Genomic DNA, 19,530 nt, shown 5'->3' on the forward strand with positions numbered 1-19,530 from the left:
TTGCAAATAAATAAGTTATGGGTGAAAAACAGATTTCGTACACTTAGAGTTAGCTAAGAATGCATAGCCTAACCTTAGCTAGGAATCTGGCCGATAATTTACATCAATATCGCTACCTACTTCTTCAGGATCATCAACCAGCCCTTCAAAATCACTTAAATCTTCTTATAATGCACTAAGTATATCACTACTTTTTATATTTAACACTAAAACAATGATAAACGTAATAAAACACTTCAGTCATCGGTGCGAGGTTAACCAAGTTGTTTACAAATACGCATGTCAGCTGTCTGCTACAATATTTTCGGAACTAAAATGAAAAGCGTCTAGAAACAGACATCAGGAGAAAGCTTAGAATCTGCTGAAAACAACAATACCAATCTCGATCCCAGTTCAATCTGATTCAGTCAGTCCCAGAGTCTTTGCCGTAAACGATGTTTGTGTGTCGCAAAAGCGACGCATAACACTACGGCGGGTGTGTTGTGCGTCGATTACGCTACGCTTAACACTCGGAGGGTTAAGTAGCACATTCTTAAATTCACGTCTGATGCTAGCCAAGTAGGCCTACCGGTATGACCCGTGCTTATCTTAGCCTCTCCAAGATCGTCCATGGGGTAGACATGTCCTATTCAAATTCTTTTGGAAAAATTAAAGTGATTAACAATAGGAAATTAATTTAAGTTAGATCTAAGTTATTCGGAATTAATTTTACTAGGCTAACAATAAATTAATTATTGTTAAAACTCGACTCGGCCTTTATTGAATTTTATTCCCTCTGCACATGGTCTTCAAACCAATAAGAAAATGAATGTAAGCTAGGTCCAGTTTACTTAGCATGACTTACAGGGGCTTGTAAGATGAAACATCCGTATAGGTAAGTTAATCAGTCATAGACCTGTGATTTTATCTGCCTTTTGAATGATGAATAGGCCTAGGCACATAACTTACACCAGCCTCTGTTTTAGGCCTACCACAAATAATAACTTAATGCAAAAATAAAACTAATTTAGGTAATTACTTAACTTACTAAGCCTAACCCTAAAAATTAATTGCCTAAGGTGGATGGACTGGGTCAAGACAATAGACCTACGATGAGATAGTAAAGTTAAGATATAGGCTTAAGCCTACTGTTAATTCATTAAAATATTTAAGTATGAACTACAACAAAAATACTCACGTAAAATGACGTTTAAACGTTTGACACTTTGCAATCGTCTCTCAAAAAATCGTGAAATAATGAGTCTGTTCATAATTCCACTTTGAATTGTTACTGGAAACAATGTTCTGAATGTTAATCTCAAATCAAACACTGTTTAATTATTATTACAGAAACTATGGAGAGGTGTTCGTCCTTCTACAGCTAAAAAACAAATTACGTCAACACTTATAGGCCTACGTTCTCAACTCGCGTAAACCAAACAGACACTTTCTCTATTTTCTCATTTTCTGCCTAAATCTAAAACCTAAAATGCATTTCCTCAACGAAACGAACGAAACTCAATAACCAACCATCAACTTTCATCAGCTGTTGGTAACGTTACTTGCAGAAAAATCAAGGCATAGAGTATGCAGTACAAAGCGTATTAGGTATATTGTACTGTATATGCCCTTTTGAAGAAGAAGTGCTAGCTTTGTTACTGGCGATAAGATCAGTTATTTCATTAGCCAGAATTGATTCAAAGCCCAAAGATCAGGGGCAGCTGGGTCCAGTTTCGAACCATCAAAAAGCTACTGACTTTTCTCAGGATCGTTCCGGCAATCTTTTAATTGTTAGGTGAGCACTATAACTAGCTACCCACTTGTTAGTGCTGTCCTCTCATCTTAAAACCACAAATGCCTCAATAATCGGCAATCGCACGAAAAACAACCTTAAAATCTAGTACTGGTAGACCTGCTGCTCAATAGCGTTGAGTATACTACACCAATGTCAATAGTCAAACATACAGCTTAAACCTGTATAGAGTCTGAGCTCATTGAGATACGTTAATATTTTATAAACAAGGGAGTATGTTTTATATATGGAGAGCGGTCTGGTCTGCTGTACTCGCTGGCCAAAGCAGGTGACTGTAAAAAATGCTTAAAATTCGTTTCATGTTGATTTACCGACCTCAAAACCATTTTAGCAAATTAAAACGATCTATCTGTAAACTACTTTACTTATCCTTATATATAATTCTGTAGGACCAAATTTTTAACAGAAAATTGTGGACGTCTGGTAAGTCGCAGAAAAGTGGGAGGAGTCTTAAATTAAAGGTCTTGACCCCAGGGATTCGCGAAAAATAGCAGAACTCCCATAAAGTTGGGGTTTGACTTAGGGGAGGTACGATTGAGGCGTTAGTTCAAAATTCCTCCATGAACAGCGCTGTAGTAGAGAGCACTGTGGCAATACTAATCGCAAAAATAGTTCTGTTCATAAAATAAAATTTTAAATGCCTCAAATTCAATTTTATTATTTTTTAATTATAAAATTAAACTATCATTACCTAACCGAACTAACCAAACTTGCTGATGATGAAATAATATAACAAAAGTTTAGTAATAGAAAAAATAATTCTGTTTATTAAATAAAACTAGTAATTGCTCAATTAAAATTTTATAATGACTTAATAATAAAATTAAACTGTCATAACCGAACCAAACCAACCAAACTTGCTGATAATGAAAAAATCTTGGACAAAAATGTAATGCTACCAGCGGGCTTCAAACCAGGGACCTTCAGCATGTAAGCCCGGCACGCTAACCACTAGACCACCGAGCGCGACAGATCGTATTGTTACGCTAAATAGCGTTCCCTCGCTAATGAGATGAGAAGCCCACAGCTGTCATCGTCTTCTATACCTCCCCTGAGTAAATACCCATAAAGTTGCCAGAAAACGAGATATAACGTAAAATGTTCTCCAAGCCCCCCACACACTACCAGACCAGACCTCCAGACCAGACCGTCTGGCTGCAACCAGACCGTCTTGGATGGCTCTACACAAAAAAATAATTAACCTCCAGACGGTCTGGTCTGGAGGTCTGGTCTGGTAGTGTGTGGGGGGCTTTGAATAGCATTAGAAGCTATTTTACTGCTGATTTTTGTTTACTTCAATACAGCTGAGCTGATCGTGATTTATCATGAAGCCAGTAAGCAATTTTAACATTTGGATTACTTATTTGCCAGTCAATTCTGCAATGTACTATATAAAACAGGGATATCGTTACCTATAATAATGAAGACTTTTTTGTTACGTTATAGAATGTGGAAATTAATTATTTTACTGTGAAACTTTTCAAAAATGTGTATTTTTTGCGTTTAACATGAAATAACCACATTGACTAAATAATTTACGTTTCAAAATTAAATAGATATAACTTCTGCTTTGTTTTTATTTCAAAATATATATCCTAAATTTATTCAACACTTTCTTTATTTTAAATTTTAGATTTATTGTACTGTTTAGTTAATATTTTGTATGAAGTGGAATAACCTCAACGGATACTCTTAGAAAATAACCTGGGAATAAATATGGATTAGATTCGTACAGGAAATATATATTTGCTAATTAAGTAAGTACTATGACAAGTTCCAATGGGAGGAAAAACAATATTGTTTGGAGATTATAAACCGGTACTGTCTGTTGTTCGCAAAAGAGTTAAGAATCAGCCGATGATTATGCTTAATTTGATAGAATATATGTAACGTAGATCGCACCTTTAAGAGGAATAACCACATAAACTTACACTAATATTGTAGTTTTTTTGTTGTTGATCAGAACAAATCTAGGATTAAGTTTGGTCAATGGGATGCCTTTACTTTACACTAATGTTGTTAAACCTTAACAAAAATCAGTATAAAATTAGAAATATTAACTGGGTAGGGATGCTAATTTAGCGGGTTTGGTCAAGAACTAAGCTTTGCCTCAACACACAGCTAGCAGGTTATTTGCCTTTTCATAGGCTATTTGACGAAGACAATTTCCAAAATTCCAACCAGGGAAGTCTTTTTTATCACCATTAACCACAAGACCAAAGCTAACATTAATAAACCAGTATTTATTCAAAAACAATTATATGTTTGCTGCATTTGGCAGAGTTAAACCTATTAAGTGATTTGAATGATTTATTGAAAATAACATCAACAAAGGAAAACAAAGACAAACAACAACTGTTTTTTACATAAAAGATATGGCATACAGGGATATCTATTCTGACACATAGGTAATGTATTTCTTAGTATGTTTGAATATTAGAATAATTTGTTTTATATTATTGAGCTTTTTAGGGACTTATGTCCCTACAAGGCACTAGTAATATCTATTAGAAGATCTATTAGAACAGAAGTAAATAGCACAAACGGCATAATCAACCCTAAACGACAAACAGTTTATGGGGGAACTGCACTCAAATGCTACCAACAACGTCGCAATAATATGCTTCAAAATAATAATAAAAATAGGACGATAAATTTAACCTTTGTTCAAAGTTGTGTTCAGGAACTCTCGTCAACTAAGCTTGGAAGTTGGAAACGGATCAATTAGAATTGCATATACCATTTCTACAAAGTACTTTATGAATAGGTAAAAGATATTTTATATATCGTTCTCTAATATGTGTCATGCATCAGGATCTTTATCGCATAGGCATATGTTCGTGCTTTATTCAAGTTTGAAAAAATTGATATCGCTATAAAGAGAACCAATAAAAACAATAAAGCTATAAAAATGTGTTCAAAAATTATAAAAAAGAAAAAAAATATGCACTCTTACTGGAAATGAATTACTTCGTAGGTAGATTACTTTGCATTAATTTTCCATGTTCGTGAATGTTCTAAAATAAAGATATAAATCAATGGTTTATAACTTCCTAATCTATCTATATCTATCTATATATTAATAGGCAAGCATGTTTCTTTAAAACCTTTTTTCTCAGCTCGTGTGCATCGTAGGTGAAATCTACGCATACCGTTAGAAAGCTATTTTCCTCTAGGTGTGCAGAATCCCTTTATAAATTTAAATAGGCTCAAAGATAAGCACGAAAAATGAGTTTAAAAATTTGAAAAAAATTAACATGGATCTTATGCGTTGCCATGGTGACGAAATAACAACGAAATATAAACAGAAAATCAAAACAAATGGAAGAAACTCCAATCACATGTTTTATTTACAGTGTAGGGTAAAAATAGATAAGTGAGTACAGTACATTGGACATTTTTGGTCGAGTTTCGACCACTGGACGACCTCTCGTACTTATTTAATACGCAAGCAGGATTTTTGTGACAATTACTCCTCCGAAACTACTGAACCGATTGACATGTTTTTGGTGTCATTGGAAAGAGCGTAACGTGAAGTTGTGCAGGAAACTTTCTTTTTAGGTAAATAATTAGAGAGTGAGGCCCTGGGGCCCTTTAAAGTTTCGTATTTCTCCATAAGATTAACATGGGAAACGAACATTGTTTTGAAACTCCAGCTGTTGTCATAAATTAAATATTACATTTGCTTTGACATTTAAATGTAAACAACCAGAACTGTCAAATGCCTGAAGAACACATGTTGTTAATTGTAAACAGTCAAGTGTAAATTATCTATGTTGTTTTAAAATGTGTATAGTTTTGGATGTTGGTTTGTGTTTAATGATATAAGTTATTAATTATTGCATTTTTATTTTAAGGATTTGGCATATGAGTATGCCTATGATAAATAACTCCATTTCAGAGTTCTGCCAGTTTTTGCATAACTCTGTTCTGTAGAGTTTAGCCTACACCCTACACCTACATATTGGCTAAATAACTTAGGTACGGTACATTATAAAAGCTGACAGCCTTTTTACTTTGACTTAAATTGTAAGCTTACCTTTTCCCGTCCATGGACAGTTTGATAGTTAAACATTAACCCTTTAAACTGGAATAGGACTGTTATGTAAATTGTGAGTATTTTTATCAGTTAATAATCTTTTAGTTGACTCTTTTAAAATCATCGGAAATTATGACTGTTATTAGTTTTTAAACAAGTCATTTGTTTATTTGTAACTCCTTAACTCATGTACTTATTTGAAATTGCTCGATTTCGAGCAACATGTACACTAGTACTTATTTAATACGCAAGCAGGATTTTTGTGACAATTACTCCTCCAAAACTACTGAACTGATTGACATGTTTTTGGTGTCATTGGAAAGAGCGTAACGTGAAGTTGTGCAGGAAACTTTCTTTTTAGATAAATAATTGGAGAGTGAGGCCCTGGAGCCCTTTAAAGTTTTGTATTTCTCCATAAGATTAGCATGGGAAACAAACATTGTTTTGAAACTCCAGCTGTTGTTAGAAATTAAATATTAATAATTGGTCTCCATGGAAGCATGAGAAAATCCACAATGTTTACATTTTGCTTTGACATTTAAATGTAAACAACCAGAACTGTCAAATGCCTATTTCACAATTTCAGATAGCTGATCAAAAATAAGTAAAACAACTATGTGGTAGGTTTATTTAATCTTAAACTTTATGATGGATTATTTATTATAAATCTTTTTCAATGATTATGAAACTGATTTTTCCCGTTGCAAAGCAAAAATTAAAAGTGAGAAGAAGAACATATGTTAATTGTAAACAGTCAAGGTTTAAATTATCTATGTTGTATTAAAAATGTGTATAGTTTTGGATGTTGGTTTGTGTTTAATGATAAACGTTATTAATTATTGAATTTTTATTTTAAGGATTTGGCATATGAGTATGCCTATGATAAATAACACAATTTCAGAGTTTGCCTAAATCCGTTCTGTAGAGTAAAGTAGCCTACACCTTACTGTCTACAAATTGGCTAAATAACTTAGGTACACGGTACATTATAAAGGTGACAGCCTTTTGGTAGTTAAAAATTAACCCTTTAAACTGGAATAGGACTATTATGTAAATTGTGAGTATGTCCATTAGTTAATAATCTTTTAGTCGACTCTTTTAAAATCATCGGAAATTATGACTGTTATTAGTTTTTAAACAAGTTATTTGTTTATAAATAACTCCTGTACTTCTTAGCAATTGCTCGATTTCGAGCAACATGTACACTAGTAATATAAAAAATACACAAATTCCTGTTTCACAAATCCCTTACAATTTCAACCAATTAAAATTGTATTCACTGGAATAAATTAAGTTGATGTTGAACAAATAAATGTTTAATCAAAAATAAAAATAAAAGTGATAACTCAAAATGAAGCTGTAAGTTTGGCTTCTGAGTTGTCCAACAACAGTTTAAAATGAGGCCACTCTATTGTTCAGGCTTGATTAATCTGGCAGAGGGAAATCTAATAACACAACGCCCATTCAATCGGCTGCACTAATACTCAAGCTAAATTGTGATATTCAATTACCTAACATTACCATGGACCAACTGTTTAATCTATGAAATTACTTCATTTTACATATCAAATACCAAAGCCTACTATTTTTGTTTAAAGGGAAGGTACTGAAGTCACAACGTTAGTTATTAAGACGTTCTCGAGCTTGAATAAAATTGATGTGTTTTGTCATGCGTATTCCTACTAGAAAATACTGATGAAATAAAAGCCTTTTTAATAGTAATGAATACCCCGCCACAGCAATCCTGCAGACTAAGTGAACTTCCATTTGTCTGATTGGATTCACACTAAAATGTCTCCTTAAAAATATCACATTATTTATTCCCTATTTCAATAGGACTAGAATTAGTTTAACGATTACTTAGCTTTGTTGCATCAGGGAGGGTAAAAAAGTGTTTTTTTTAATGTTAATAGCTTCATTATACATATTTTGTGATAAGTTTAATAAATTAATTTAATTCTATAAATATTAATTATACATTTTAATCAATTGTTTTGTAGTTCTCTGATAGGTTTTAAAGCTTTCAATAACATTCTGTGAAATCATATAACATAACTTAATTTTCATTATCAGTTATATACTAATTTGAAAGGGCATTTTGTAATGATATTAGGCCTATGATTAAGAAATTGTAGACTTTGATAATAATAAATAATCTTAAGTATGACTTTATTTTGATTTAAATTTCTAAAAATACATTTTAATGATAGTACAAATCATATTGATTCAGGAACATTATTCTTTCATGTAGCCAAATATGTCGTATTTTCCTAAACAGTTGAGTTACTTGATATCATGTCACATTTACATATTTTTCTTATACTTACAAGACAACTTTGGGTGCATAGTTATGAACAAAGACATAACAACTTATGACAAATTGATTTTTATTTTTCACCGAACAATGGAATTCAATTGGATATTAAACGTACCAAAATTTAAACAATTTGCTCCTAACTCTTTATTTTAAACTTCCCTCATCTCTCACTGTGGTCCTTCTAATCACTCCACCACATGAGGTACAACGCACTAGCTATGAAGATCAGCCCAAGCACTCCTACACACGCCCTCCTCGACACAACTCCAGCTAGCGTTGTAGACGTAGACACATCTCTACGGGGCTGAGGTGGACAACTCTGCCTATTACGCATCTGCTTCATCTCACGCTCCTGCTTACGTACTTGCTTTAACATCCTCTGGGTCTCACATTCCCGATACGCCTCTTGCAATTTTTTGAGGAAAGTCTGCATTATTCTTGATTAATGAGACGGATTGGATTACTGAGAGTTTATAGTCTTTTTGTAGATTAAATTGATATTTTAGTGAGTAGTTTCCATGGTAATATGAAAAACATTTAGAATCATAATTCAATTAATTACCCTGTTGGTTTTTTTTCAACTATACATAATTTTTTTCCTTGACCAATTTGCACTACCTATCATTTTTGTGTTTAACGTTTGTGAGTTAAACATGGAGTTGATTCCATTCCACCATCTCAAAAGTGTACACATTGACTTTAATGAAAATATTCATAGTGTATTGCTCAATCTGAACCTTGTTTTTATACTGTGATATTAAACAATATATTTTTCCCCATTTCAGGGTGGATGCGTGAGCTTTACCCATTGTTTATCATATTAGAGGTAAACTACCATCTTACATTTGCGAAATATCAAGTGATAATTGGTACTGTAAAAACGTATGGTTTCCAGCTTATCCCTAAGGATGAGAAATCTATAAGACCATATGTTTAATCTACGTTGAAAAGTTGTAACTGACTACGTTTTTACATAACACAACAGAATTAGCAATAGAATGTTAAACTAGGAGTACGCTCCGAAGTCGTGTATGAGAATGAACTAAAGGGGGGCTAAAAATTCACTTTCACCGCCCCCCCTTAACTTTTCAACCATTTGAGATATTTGAAATCTGTTTGTGGCAACCTTCTTAGATAGTCGGTAGGGGCTACAATAATTATGGTCAATAAAAAAAAATGCCCTTAGGGGTTGTGGGGGTAGGAGGTAGCTCAACATTTTCAAATAAGAAGTGTATTCGAGTTTGGTATAATTTTACAGGTCTTGACGAAACATAAAAATTGACACAAGGAAAGCCAAAATCGGCCCACCAATAACAAAATGGCGCCCTAAAACGTTTAAAATCCAAATAACCATGAGGGTGGCTGAAAATTAACTTGCACCCTCTTTAACTTTTTAAGTATTTGAGAGATTTGAAATCGGTCTGCAGCAACGTGTTTGGATATAAAGGGTTACAATAATTATGGTCAGTTTTTGAAAATGTTGCCCTTAGGGGTAGTGGGGGGAACTCAATCTTTTAAAACAGCAAGTATAGTCGAGTTTGGTATCATTTTACAGGTCTTGACAAAACTTAACAATTAACATAAAGAAAATAGAAATTGGACCATTGATAACGAAATGGCAGCTAAACATTATTACAATGGTTATTAAAAGTAATTTTGAACTGCTATTTTGCTAAGCAATTTTAACATTTGGATTACTTATTACATAATGGTCCAATTTCTATTTTCTTTATGTTAATTGTTAAGTTTCGTCAAGACCTGTAAAATAATACCAAACTTGGCTGTACTTGCTGTTTGGAAAAAATGAGCTACCCCCTACCCTCGCTACACCTAAGGGCAAAATTTTCAAAATTGACCATTATTATTGTAGCCCTTCATAGCTAAGAAGGTTGCCGCAAACAGATTTCAATTATCTCAAATGGTTGAAAAGTTAAGGGGGATGCAAGTTCATTTTCAGCCATCCTCATAATTATTTGGATCTTAAACGTTTTAGAGCGTTATTTTGTTATTAGTGGGGTGATTTTGGTTTTCTTTATGTCAAGTGTTATGTTTTGTCTAGACCTGTAAAATGATACCAAACTCGACTATACTTGTCATTTGAAAATTTTGAGCTACCCCCCTACCCCCGCTACACCTAAGGGCAAAATTTTCAAAATTGACCATTATTATTGTAGCCCCTCATAGCTAAGAAGGTTGCCGCAAACAGATTTCAATTATCTCAAATGGTTGAAAAGTTAAGGGGGGTGCTAGTTCATTTTCAGCCATCCTCATACTGTAATTATTTGGATCTTAAACGTTTTAGAGCGCGATTTTGTTATTAGTGGGGTGATTTTGGGTTTCTTTATGCCAATTGTTATGTTTTGTTAAGACCTGTAAAATGATACCAAACTCGACTATACTTGTCATTTGAAAATTTTGAGCCACCCCTCTACCCCCGCTACACCTAAGGGAAAAATTTTCAAAATTGACCATTATTATTGTAGCCCCTCATAGCTTAGAAGGTTGCCGCAAACAGATTTCAATTATCTCAAATGGTTGAAAAGTTAAGGGGGGTGGGTGCAAGTTACTTTTCAGCCACCCTGTATAATCTGTCTTTAGTCTTTGGTCCCTCTATTCTGCCCCTGCGGCGTGCCGCAAGTTTGTGTGGCGGCAGTGGCAGTGATGACATCTTAAAAGCCATAATTGGTTGCTGGTACTTTGTCAGGATTACCAACTTCGGGATTTCTATCCACCTTTAGATATTGTTTTTAACGTCTCGAACAAATTAAACACCACGAGCAATGCTCGGTCTCCTGCTACTAACAATAAAAAAGGAAAATAAAAAAAAATATCATAAATCAACGAGGAAATTCATTTTATCCATGGCATTATGAGCTCGAAGTTTTGGTTAAACTTCAGCACTGAAGTTACACGAAAGTACCTATTGTAAACAAAGGTTTAATATTAAGCAAGTGTTCCGCCGAAAGCAAATTTTCCCGATCAGGTTTGTTGGTGGTCAATGTTGATGCACAATTTGGTATACGAGACAACATTGAAAACGCATAGTTAAATACTCGGTAAGAAAATGTTTATACTTTGTTAGTTTTTGACACATAGTTTAGGTTTTATGTTAAAATGAGTCCGGTCAGTTTTTAACTAACAATTTAAGAAAATGGTCAACTTTACACAGAAACAAACCACAGAGCAATACATATGTTCGTATTATTTTAAGTCATACAATAAAGAGAAACAAAAACCAAGTTACAAAATACTGTCGAAAATCTATCTTACCAATTCAATAGCCAGATATTGAAACATGAAGCTGTACAAATATAAACAATAAATCCTCAGTAGGCCTTAGGCAGGCAGTAGGCAAGGGAAGTTTTTTTTTTAAACTATGTTCTAGCTCAGGCTAAGCCAGGTTACGGCATAATCACTTGGATAAAATAGTGGCGATTTGCAGGATTTGAATCCGGAACCTCAGATGATCATTGTAATCTGGTAGAAGCAAGCATGCAGATTTCTTAAACCAAAAGTGAACATGTTAAATAAGTGTCCCGCCTGAAACATAAAAACGGATTTTGATATTTTATACCTGTTTTATAACATGACTTCGGAATAAGAATACTAATCTAAGTTTTTCAATTTAAGAAAGCTTACATTGACCTAAGATATTCCAAATACCTACTCAAAATAATTAGCTACGCATAAACGAAAGTAATGATTACCAACCCTGAGTATTAATTGATTAATTGCAAAATAATTGGCAAATCACAAGTTATGATTAAACATGTAAATATGTTATACACGTTTTAAGATACTGTTGTGAAAAGGCCGTCTCTACAAATAAGACTAAACAAACATTGACGCGCAAATTGCAATCTTACACAATCTACGTGCAAACAATTCTGCAGAGCTTCTTAAAGTTGCTTAGTCTGTTCTTAAGTAGCTTCTTTGCCTTCACTCCAGATATTAAGTTCAACAAATGTTACTACTAGCTTGAACAAATTCTAGAGAAATTTAAGGAAAATAAAGACTCAAACAATAAATGTGCCAGGTTTAAAGCACGTGTTTGTTAATTTATAGAAATCTAAGGGCGATTACAAATTATCCACTGTTCTTTCGTTCTCTACTATTTAAGTACTTCAATCGTAATAGATCCACAAAACACCTTTGAAACACCCATTAGCGTTTTACGTTTTAAAACACTAAATTATACTTTTAGTGTTTTTTCTTAATAAAAAGTTTCTATCCGTACAAACTTTTGTTTAAATGTATTATTAGCAATAAAAAGTAGGGGTAAATAATATTTACTCTTGTCTAAATATGTAGTTCAGAGTTTTCTATGAATGTTCTAACAATTTCAAGGCTGTTTTGATTCCTAGAAAAAATATTTGATCATGAAGGGAAGCAGAGACTAAAGAAAGCAAACAATCACTTTACAAAGGGTAGGGATGGTCCCGTGTCAACCGAACCGACTATGACAGTCTTGCTCCCTCTTGCTTTGAGCCTGGTTTACTTTTGACGAAAACAACTTAATTTAGCTAAATTTATTGAAACTCAAAAGCTTATGAATAAACACAAATGCAGGGGAATATAAGTCGAAAAGTTTGAGCCTAAGTTGTACACTTTAACATACAGCAGTAAAATTGAGTGGTACTAGAACTACCCTTAAATGATTGTTTAACATATAAACTAAAAATTAAGTTGTAAAAAATACTCAAGCTAAACGAATGTGCTATCTAATTTGCAACCAAAAGGTGAGTGAGCGTAGCGAACGAACTTCAACCTGAAGCCAAGTTAGCGTAGCGAACGAGCTAACCTGAAGGCAAGTGAGTGCAGCGAATGAGCTCCAACCTAAAGCGTAGCGAACGAACTTCAACCATGACGTGATTAAGCCATGCGAATACGGAGTCTTGTATGTATATCGTTGGCGAATACTAATGAAGTTAAACGGGGCAAAGCCCGCGGGTACAGGCTAGTCTTAAACTAAAAGATTGATAGCTACTCTCAACGTAGGATTTTGGGATACAACCAAGCCGTTGAAACGCGTGTTCGGGGAAAGTTAGCTGGGATTTTCAACCAAACCTTTTTCTATGTTTTAATAAATACTGATGATTTGAATAACTTAGTACGCAAGATGTATACATCTATATATTAATAGGCAAGAATGTTTCTTTAAAACCTTTTTTCTCAGTTCGTGTGCATCGTAGGGAAAATCTACGCATACTGTTAGTAAGATATTTGCCTGTAGATATGCAGAATATCTTTATAAATTAAAATTGGCTAAAAAATAAACACAAAAAAATAAATTTAAAAATTAACATTGGCTTTATGGGTTGCCATACTGGTGACGAAACAACAAAGAAATATAATTAGAAAATAAAAACAAATGGAAGAAATCCCAATCAAATGTTTTATTTACAGCGTGGGGTGAAAATAAAGAAGTTTGCACAATACATATTTTTGGTCGAGTTTTCGACCACGAGGCGACCTCTAGTATCTTAATCAGTAGATAATGCTAAGCCAATATACATAATAAACTCATTTTTAATTAGGACGATTTCAAACACGGGTGAGGCCATGTATTTGATGTGTCAACACATAAAATACATTTTAGAAACTAATCTACATAGAAAATTTGCATTATGACATATTGTTTGGTTGTATTACAAAAAAATATTAAATTGAAAAACTACTGTATTATGGGTATATTTGTCAACAGTCAAATTACCATCGAAAACAGTAGGCAACGTTTCTCAAAATTAATTATGAAAGATCGGAAAGTAGAATTGAAGAATTGTTTATTTACACAAGGATAACTATAAAGTGCATGTCGAGATCGTTAATTTATCTAAGATTGTTAATCATAGATTGTCATAGCTGAAACAACAGTACTTTGTACAAGAACACAAATCAGATCTAGCTTAACAGTAAACAGAGGAACACAAGGATTAGTCTCTATGCTAATACTGGTCCAAGGGGAATTGCTGGTTTTGGATACTTTCATATTTGCATACCTACCTGTTTGTTTGCTACACACATATACTTGTAGAATTCATGTTTTTCTTTATGGCTGATTGTGTACAACACATTTTCCCTTCGAAACATTTAGTAAGTTTTTGTCACTAAATCAAGAGGCCGTAAAACAGTTTTACGGATTTGACAAACACAATGTACACGTTGTTGTGAATTTAAGGTGTATCTAGATAAATAGTATAAAGCTGGGGTTTCCTAGGCGCGGAAGCGGAGCGTGAAGAGAGGAACGCGGAGAGCGGACTCTTGTCTTAGGTAAATGCTACTGTTTCCCTAGAAGCGGCACCATGTTAATCGCTTTTCCACTCTCCGTGCTCCTCTTCCGCGTCTAGGAAAACCTGGCCTTATGTAGATAACCATAATAAGTTTATGTTAAGTTTAAGTGATATGTCTCTCTTAACAAAAATATTATTAGCAAATTCAATTAAGTTTTAAAGTATCTCCAATATTAGCACCATTTGCTTGGATCTCCCTGAAGTGTGTTTCTCTGCATAACATGATAAAAAAAAAAAAAAAAAAAAAAAAACATTATTCAAAGGTGTAATTTAGGAACAAATGAAATGGTTGAATAATCGTGCAGTCTTGACTACCTAAGTCGAAAATAAAATATAAAAATGTTTGAAATGGCACACTTCAGATTTGTCTAGTCTTACAAATTGACTTACTTTTACAAATTAAGTCATAATCTGTTCAGTGGTAATTATTTTCCTGCAGCTGTATTATTTTCATTTTTTCTGTGAGTGTAATAATTCCCTTCTGCTCCCTTTTGGCTCTTTACACATGAAACACGTTATATATAGATAGATCAAACTAAAAGCTGCATTCAAACGTTATAGTTGCAACTGGTCTCAGAATGGAAATGAACATAATTTAATTTAATACCAAGTGTGCTTGTGCTATTTACTGGTAGTCTATTTATGTCTATCACCCAAACTTTTACCAATACTTTTACACACCCTAACTTTGCTATTTCTTGTAAGAATCTCAACACAACCACGTAAAAAGGTATCCAACAATAAACAATCTATTGCAACATTGTACTGAATTATTATTAGCCTTATTGGAATTGTCTGGATCCAAAAGGTCTTCAAAGCACGTGAAGTTGAGTAGAGGAATGGACAAATGCCAAGTCAAATATTGTTGCTCTTGCAGCGAGTAACCGCGGCCTCAAACGTATCCAAGAATATTTTGTGTAACTCACATGATTCGGCAAGGGACATTTATAACTTCAGAATTCCATTATGCCACAATACAATCTAACAATACAGATCAAATCTATAAAGCATTTTGACATGGTTATTTTAGCTGTTGACTTCCTATTTTGTTCGGTTGTTTTGACCTGTATATTTATCGAAAAACATAAACTAGTTTTTTTAACTTTGTAAAAAAATACAGAGATAACTTGTTGTCCTCGATAAGAAATAACAATTGACTCTTCAGGTCTCTGTTTAAAGTTATCTTAAATAGCAACAAAAAAGTAATTATTATAAAATATGTTTTGCCCTATCTTAAAAATGGATTGTAAAACATATCAAAAGAACGAAAGGAAATTGCAGATAAAATTTTTTCCCCCGCCTATATCTGTCAAGTCATTTTAAGAATTAGTTATTGTTAAAAATTATTTAGAGATCAAGAGTTTCTCAAACTGTCTAAAGTTTATCGGGAGATAATAAATTACTTCGGTAATCATACTAATATTATAAATGTGAAAGGTTGTGTGTTTGTTTGTTTGTTTTTAAATTCAATAACGCATTAACTACTGGTAGAATTTTGTTGATAGCTCACATTCCCGTTTAACATATAGACATATTCTTATCTCAAAAATCCTTTCGGGCTCTTCCCCAGTGGCTCTAGAGTTTCCCATGTTAACCTTATAGTGCAGTAAAAATAAGAGAAAAATTCCATAAACCTAAAAAAAATTAGCACAACCGGGGAATTTGGTACAGATGTTGGGTGTACCTTCCTTTTGAACATACTAAAAGTCCCCTAAAATTGAAGCTGTGCTACGGCCGCCATATTGGAAAATGGTGGCATATTTCTGTATTTTTCGCTATAGTAACTTTATTATCAGAGATACATGAAAAAGCTAAATATACAAAATATAGGTCATCTAAAAATACACATTTTTGTACTTACCATCTTTCTCTAAACCCAACGGTTTTTGAGTTATTTGTTATTAAGTATAGATAGTTTTTTCTATTTTTCAAAAATAGGAGAAACACATGGAAATTGACCGTTACTTTCAAGGATTATGATAATTTATCCTATTTAGTTAAATAGTGTGATACTATAAAATCTTAAAATTTAAGCTTATTTTATGAGTAAAACAACTCTGCCACAGCAAACCTGCAGACTCAGCAAATTTCCTTTTGATTGGATGTTTTATTAATTGTATTTAAATAAAATCAGATTCAACAGGTACCTAGGTTTGCTGCTACAGGTAGGTTATTATAGTGTGTTTTTTTTTAGTAAAATATCAATAACTTAGTATAAAATAATAAATTTTCCAAGTTTTATCATAATAAATCTATAAACAAACAAACTGCAACAGTTAACTAATTCATAATAATAGCATGGGAGCTTAAGATTTACAATTTACAAATTTAAATATACAAATTTTGGTTGTGTTTACTAAAAATATGGCGATTATTCGTCACGATTTGAATACTAACCGAAGGGGTTTTCAAAAGGAGATGAAGCAAGTAATTTAAGTACTGTAATATTAACTCGTACCAAGTATCGGAAATATTGTATGGAGTGAGGAAATCAACCATATTTTGTAAACTACGCAATAGTCATATTAATATTTTATACTCATTTGTACCCATTTAATAAATTAACATTTTAATATTTTGATGATACTACCACTATCACTTTGATATCAACTAAGTGGGATGAATAAATTGTCGTAAACCTTGAAAGTAACCGTCGATTGCGATGGGTTTCACCGATTTTTGATAAATAAAACTAACTATACCATGCTTAATTAGTCACCAACATGAACTACACACGAAAAACACCCTTCCAAATTTACAATGGGATGTCAAGTATAGTTAGTTAGTGTGGTGGTGCCATCAAAATACTAAAATGTTAACTATTAAATGGATAAAAAATGAAGATAAAATATTAATATGACTATTGCGTACTTTACAAAATATGGTAGATTACCTTACTGCATACAATATTTTCGGTGCTTGGTACGAATTAATATTACTTAAATAACAGGCTCCATCTCTTTTTGAAAACCCATTTGGTTAATATTCTAATCGTGACGAATAATCAACAAAACCAAACACAACCAAAATTTGTATATTCAAATTTGTTTATTGTAAATTTAAAACTCCCATGCTATTCTTACGAATTAGTTAACTGTTGCAGTTTGCTTGTTTATAGATATATTTTGATCAAACTTGGAAAATTAGTTATTTTACTAGCTACAGAGCCCGTTGTGGTTATATACAACGGTCTCTAGTAAAATAATAGCTGTGAAATCCATACACCACTTTACTCACTAATATTAATGGTACAGATTAAGCACATAACATTAGAATCGCATACTTAACATAAGGAACTCACTTTAAACACAAATGCAAATTGTTAACAACAACATTTAATCAAAGAAAAATCAATTAAATAACAATTTAACAATAAGATGTTAAATTATTAATACATGTTTCGTATGTTTAGATTATGCATACTGGTAAACAAATTATTGCCATCTATAAAAATTATTGGTTTTCTTTTCTGAGTCGGGTTAAAGGTCTTCTACCCGACCGATTTTCATAATTTTGGCCTTAAACTAAATATGGACGCACCACAGATTTGCCATCAATCATCAGCATTCATTTTGACGTATATTTCGAGTTATGCACAAAATGCGTCCCTGTACATTTCTTATGGGAGTTAAATTTTTTTCGAGTTCGTTTGGCTCTTCTACCAGCCTGATTTTCATAATTTTGGTCTTAAAAAATTAAGCTATGCAAGCATATATTTGTCATCAAGCATCATTATTAATTTATCTAATGTATTACTCCACGAAAAAATGTAAATTTAATTTTTTTGATTTTTTACTTCAATTAAATGTGTATTTCAGCAGTTCTAATTACATAACCCTATATGTTTTGGTCTAAAAACCTTTAGTGAAATACCAGCTTTCATTTGATTTTATAGTGAGGTATTGATATTTAAAAACAAAAACACACTATAATAACCTTCCTGTAGCAGCAAACCTAGGTACCTGTTGAACCTAATTTTATTTATATACATTTTTTTATAAAACATCCAATCAAATGGAAATTTGCTGAGTCTGCAGGTTTGCTGTGGCGGAGTTGTTTTACTCATAAAATAAGATTAAATTTTTAGATTTTATAGTATCACGATATTTAACTAAATAGGATAAATTATCATAATCCTTGAAAGTAAAGGTCAATTTCCATGTGTTTCGCCTATTTTTGATAAATAGAAAAAACTAAATATACTTAATAACAAATAACTCAAAAACCGTTGGGTTTAGAGAAAGATGGTAAGTATAAAAATGTGTATTTTTAGATGACCTACATTTTGTATATTTAGCTTTTTCCTGTATCTCTATTAATAAAGTCACTATAGCGAAAAATACAGAAATATGCCACCATTTTCCAATATGGCGGCCGTAGCACAGCTTCAATTTTAGGGGACTTTTAGTATGTTCAAAAGGAAGGTACACCCAACATCTGTACCAAATTCCCCGGTTGTGCTAATTTTTTGGGTCAAAACATATTTTTACTGTACTATTATGAGTATTCATATTCATAAGCAATTAAAGAATTTGTCAGCTGTTTCAACTACAAAAGTTGGTTTTATGATATTCAATGGCATTAAAAAGTTATAAGGTTTATCAACAGGGTGCAGCGATTGTTTTTTGCATTTATGACAATTTGAACCAAGCAGCAATAAAAAGCTGTAAGATTTTTATCTTATATAGCCTAATAAAAGACTTTTGCAACACTTATGACAGCTAGCCTGACCATACTTCTAGACCGAATTACACGCGGTTGGTACCATATAAATAGTTATTTGTGCAACTAGTGAGAAAAGTGAGCAATTGACTCACTCGAGAGAAATCCTTACTCACGAGCCGTAGGCGAGTGAGGAATGGTTTCTCGAGTGAGGCAATTGTACTTTGAACTCGAGTTGCACATTATACTTTTCCTACAGTTACCATAAAACAAATAAATTGGTGAAGAAACATAACCTATTTTTACACAGAAGTGAACTTTTAATATAACATTTAACGTGAAGTGACAAATACAACAGTACAACAGCTGACCAGCTGATGCAGCCAGTGCTGCCAGTGCGTTTACAGCCAGTGCTGCCAACGTATTTCGC

The 19,530-nt window shown here is 32.9% G+C and overlaps 1 protein-coding gene across 3 annotated transcripts in view; it reads right to left on the minus strand.

Annotated features, from left to right (window-relative positions):
• Nucleotides 1-1,475, minus strand: part of LOC128988924 (disks large homolog 5-like) — a 54,802-nt gene extending 53,327 nt beyond the window's left edge. For all 3 annotated transcript variants that reach the window (XM_054410706.1, XM_054410707.1, XM_054410705.1), the window contains exon 1: nucleotides 1,178-1,475. The gene's annotated coding sequence lies outside the window, so the exon portion shown is untranslated. The remainder of the gene's footprint in view (nucleotides 1-1,177) is intronic.
• Nucleotides 1,476-19,530: the final 18,055 nt, after the last annotated feature.

This window comes from Macrosteles quadrilineatus, unplaced genomic scaffold (genome assembly GCF_028750875.1).
Source record: "Macrosteles quadrilineatus isolate MER2022 unplaced genomic scaffold, UCM_ALF_1.0 Scaffold_3__2_contigs__length_128488019, whole genome shotgun sequence".
In the NCBI taxonomy this organism is placed as follows: domain Eukaryota; kingdom Metazoa; phylum Arthropoda; class Insecta; order Hemiptera; family Cicadellidae; genus Macrosteles; species Macrosteles quadrilineatus.